At 34.3% G+C, this 5330-nt stretch overlaps 1 long non-coding RNA gene across 1 annotated transcript in view; it reads right to left on the bottom strand.

Annotated features, from left to right (window-relative positions):
• Positions 1-2630: 2630 nt before the first annotated feature.
• Positions 2631-5330, bottom strand: part of LOC137654929 (uncharacterized) — an 11493-nt gene continuing 8793 nt past the window's right edge. Inside the window, exon 3 of the long non-coding RNA XR_011046759.1 lies at positions 2631-2809. This is a non-coding gene — a long non-coding RNA (uncharacterized lncRNA). The remainder of the gene's footprint in view (positions 2810-5330) is intronic.

Genomic DNA, 5330 nt, shown 5'->3' on the forward strand with positions numbered 1-5330 from the left:
GAATGGGAGAGGCAAGAAACAGTGACATTGCCTTAGCTAGAAGGACAGTGCCCTAGAGACAATGCCCAAGCAGGACAATGGCCTAGAGACTGTCCATATTTCCATATGGTCAGTGCCTGAGCCCCTATCCATCCAAGCTATGACCAGGGAACGCCAAGCAATGGCTGCTGATGACTCAGTAGATAGACCTATAGGCTCCCTCAACCACCCCTCCCCCCATCCCTATCTCACAAGGATGGTGAGGTTGCAGACACTAAAGTCAATTTCATTTAGCGAAGCATATTTGCACCGACTCACAGCGGTGCCCTTTTAGCTTGGAAAAGTTTCCTGATCGCTGATTGGTTGGACAAGATAATTCTAACCAATCAGCGATCAGGAAACCTTTCCGAGCTAAAAGGGCACCGCTGCGAGTTGGTGCAAATCTGCCTCGCTAAAAGAAATAGACTATACAAGAAACTATCGAGTCTGAGCAGAACTCGATCTCCCGTCCAGCGGAACGCCAGGCAGGGACGTTTCCAATAGGCAACCCCAAGATGAGATCCTTTAAAGTTTTGAAGGTCGCTCATGAATGGCAGAGGCAAGGGTCAGTGACATTGCCCTAGCTAGCAGGACAATGCCCTAGAGACAATGCCTTAGCAGGACAATGGCCTAGAGACTGACCATATATCATAGGATCAGCGCCCAAGTCCCCTCTCCACCCAAGCTAGGACCAAGGAAGGCCAGGCAATGGCTGCTGATAACTCAGCAGATAGACCTATAGGCTCCCACAAATCCCCCATCCTTACATCACAAGGATGGTGAGGCTTCAACAACCAAAGAAACTAACGAGTTTGAGCGGGACTCAAATCCCAGTCTGGCGTTTACCAGTCAGGGACGTTACCACATCGGCCACCACAAGCGCTTTGCTTATAATAAAGAAAAAAATAAATAAGAAACTTATTCTACCAGATTTGAAAACTGGATTGCAAACTAACCTATTGGTGTCCCTAAATGGTGAAGTAAAAGATCTGGAAACCGTCGGATAAGACAGACCCATCTGTTGTGAAGGTCACTCGCACCTGGTTTCCAGAGGACTCTATGAGTGGGACTTGCAGGTCGCCTGATATTGGTGACCTATTCAAAGCGAAACAGTTAAAGGGTTAAGAAATTATTCAGTGAAAGTTATGAAAATCTGTAATTGTATAAAATTAAAAATAAATAGAAGACAAATCAGCTTGAATCGCCATTGTGTTCGCTTGTCTAAACTAATACAGTAAGCAGATATTATCACGAGAGTAGATGAAAGTTGAATTGATAATCTTGTTATTACCTTGAATTCCCTGTCGAAATAGATTAGTAAATTCAATGTGAATAAATTACTTTATATTTCAGGAATGCATAAAAGATAAGATATCTAGAATTAAATTTTATATCATCTAATAAATGATTTATTAACTCTGTCTTTCAGAAAAAAACAAAAATGGAAAAATTAATGTTCGATGGTCGAATGGTTTTCTAGGAAACCATGTACCATACATTACACCACTACTCAAAGAATGTAAGCAAATAAAAAAAAATTAAAAACAAAACAATTATGTAATAAAAGAGATATATATTATCTATAGCTTACCTCGCTAGCAATTTCTATGCATGGTTATCATTTTCAAAAACTATATCTTTCTATTATCTATCTACTACACCCTCTAAACTAGCTTTTTTTTATTATGATCAGCAGCTTGAAGCACTAGTATCTAAGCAGAATCTATTTTTCATAATCAAACATTCACTCTTGAAGTACTAGTATCTAAGCAGAATCTATTTTTCATAATCAAACATTCACTCTTGAAGCGCTAGTATCTAAGCAGAATCTATTTTTCATAATCAAACATTCACTCTTGAAGTACTAGTATCTAAGCAGAATCTATTTTTCATAATCAAACATTCACTCTTGAAGTACTAGTATCTAAGCAAAATCTATTTTTCATAATCAAAAACTCACTCTTGAAGTACGAGTATCTAAGCAGAATCTATTTTTCATAATCAAAAACTCACTCTTGAAGCACTAGTATCTAAGCAGAATCTATTTTTCATAATCAAACATTCACTCTTGAAGTACTAGTATCTAAGCAGAATCTATTTTTCATAATCAAACATTCACTCTTGAAGCGCTAGTATCTAAGCAGAATCTATTTTTCATAATCAAACATTCACTCTTGAAGTACTAGTATCTAAGCAGAATCTATTTTTCATAATCAAAAACTCACTCTTGAAGTACGAGTATCCAAGCAGAATCTATTTTTCATAAACAAACACTCACTGTTGAAGTACGAGTATCTAAGCAGAATCTATTTTTCAGAATAAAAAACTAACCCTTGAAGTACTAATTTAGTTTCTAAGCAGAATCTATTTTTCATAATCAAAAACTCACCCTTGAAGTACTAGTAACTAAGCAGAATCTATTCTTCATAAACAAAAACTCACCCTTGAAGTACTAGTATCTAAGCAGAATCTACTTTTCATAAACAAACACTCACTCTTGAAGTACCAATAACTAAGCAGAATCTATTTTTCATAATCAAAAACTCACCCTTGAAGTACTAGTACCTAAGCAGAATCTATTTTTCATAAACAAACACTCACCCTCCTAGAAACGCAGAGTTTGCTAAATCCACAATGCTGACTTTATCACAGCAGCTCTCCGTCTTAAACCATTGGAAAAAGAGTCCAATTTTGCGGCCTGTTGCCACTGTCAGATGCCACGAGCAATTCTGTCCGTTGATGTACGTGTCTGGCGGTGACACGTGCAATAAGCCGCTTACAGCTGTCAGAGCTAAATAAAGCAGACGTTATTAGTGCAATGTCTATCTTTGTCGTCATAGATTTACCTAAAAATAATTCAATCTTTCAGGATCTTTGTAATACTTCGAATATTTTCATTTGTACCATTACTATTACAATATTACTACTATTACTTCTTGCTTGAGGGTACACTCAGACACACTATTCTATCTTGTTTGTCTTTCTCTTGTTTTATCAAAGTTTTTATAGTTTATATGGGAATTTTTTATCTTAATGTTGTTACTTTTCCTGAAATATATTTTTCCTTGTTTCCTTTCCTCACTGGTATATTCAATAATAATAATAATAATAATAATAATAATAATAATAATAATGATAATAATAATAATAATAATAATAATAATAATAATAATAATAATAATAATAATAATAATAATAATAATATGCCTTTTGTTGTTATTACATTTATTTATTCATATAAATGAACCAAATAGCTATAGCATTGTAATTCGAAGAACCACAATACACTTTCAGTAACCTAAGAACATTTGAATTTTCTTGTATTTTTTTCCTTTTAGTTTGTTCCAATCAATCATCCCATTTTCTCCAAGCCTTGTTCTTTATTATGCATTATTCATATTCACGTTATATATCAATCAGAGCGTCTTCTACTATAGGTTTAGTATTTACTTAATCGTTAATCTTATGTATTTTTTATTATCACAAGTGTCACCTGAAACCCAGCTGTTTCAACGTACATGCATTGTTCTCTAGTCTTGGGTAGTGCCATAGCCTCTGTATCATGGTCTTCTGCTGTCTTAGGTTAGAGTTCTTTTGCTTGAGGGTACACTCGGGCATACTATTCTATCTAATTTCTCTTCCTCTTCTTTAGTTAAAATTTTTATAGTTTGTATAGGAAATGTTTATTTTAATATTGTTACTGTTCTTGAAACATTTTATGTTTCCTTGTTTCCTTTCCTCACTGGGCTATTTTCCCTGTTGGGCCCCTGGGCTTATAGCTTTCTGCTTTTCCAACTAGCGTAGCTAATAATAATAATAATAATAATAATAATAATAATAATAATAATAATAATAATAATAATAATAATAATAATAATAATCATCATCAGCTTTTCATACCATGTGATGTTTTCTCTTCCGTTTGTTTATCATAAGTAACGGTTTATACCTTATTCTATATAATTATCTCCTACGCTGTTAAAAATTTGCATTAAAAACGGTAAATGTCTGGCAACATTTATTCCAGGATTTTTACCGTTTTAAAAACGGAGACATTGACGTAAAGGAGGGATATTACGGTCACCAATCCGTAAAAGATAATAAGAAAGTATGGTGCAATTACTGTTGCCCTTGTTCTACTGAAATACGGATGAGAACCGTATATTTTTACGGATAATTTCCGATTTAAATTACGGTTTTTTTAACAGTGTAGTTGATGTAACAGTCAGTTGTCCTGTATAGTTCATACCTTTTTCCACTTATGAATTTACTTAAAACCTAAATGAGTCAATTGCCTCATACCTTGTTTATGAGTTTTCATCTAGAATTTTTCTCCAGTTGTTTTACGTGTTTCCCAAATGTCTTTAGAAAACGTTATGTCTGTGATTTTATTCTATATTAGGACTGGGTGCCCTAATTCTCATAAGTTCTTTTATGAATGTGGATGTCATGCGATTCAAATAATAAACGTGTGTGGCAGTCATAACAAATATTTGTGTTCGATCTGCCGGAATCCAGACAATGATGATTCTATCTTCGGTTGTCTTCTTACCATTATGTCTAAGATAAAAGCACTTGAGAGGAAAGCGTCTTTTGTAATAGTTGGCAATTTCAATGCTCACCGTAGAGAGTGCCTAAATTCAGTTTCTCCTATTGATTGCCATAGCTTAACAGCTTTGGACTTTGCCCTTGAATTAGGGAAATCTTTTCTGCCACAACCCAGGAACATAAATGTTGGGCTACCCTTAAATCTGCACTCTTTGGTGTAGACTTGACAGTTCCTCCTTTATTTAAACCAGATGTCTTTATTATTCACTTTCGAAAGGAAAAAAAAAAAAAATTCTTTTGGCTGGTGGGTTTGACAGTAAGCATAGTAATGACAAACTAGATTTCCCTTATTCCCATTTCGATTAGGCTAAACTAACTGGTTTAGCTTTTCGATCCCCTGAAATTAAAATACTTGTGACGGACCTTAATGCTTATGGAGGTGAAGACCCAAATGGTGTTTTTCCTTCGTTTATACACACACACACACACACACACACACACATATATATATATATATATATATATATATATATATATATATATATATATATATATATATATATATATATATAAGCTGCTGGTTTCTTTGCTCTTAAGTTGTCTGTTAATTTTTCTTTTTCTTTTTTCTTTTTTGCAAATTAAGATGAAGAGTTTTTTTTTTGCGCTCTTGGAGAATTGGTAATGGCACTACATTAGTTAAACATTTTTGTGTTACCTCTAGCCCTGCTGATTACTACCCCATTTCCATAACTCCCTTTTTATTT

Source organism: Palaemon carinicauda, chromosome 16 (assembly GCF_036898095.1).
Source record: "Palaemon carinicauda isolate YSFRI2023 chromosome 16, ASM3689809v2, whole genome shotgun sequence".
Taxonomy (NCBI): Eukaryota; Metazoa; Arthropoda; class Malacostraca; order Decapoda; family Palaemonidae; genus Palaemon; species Palaemon carinicauda.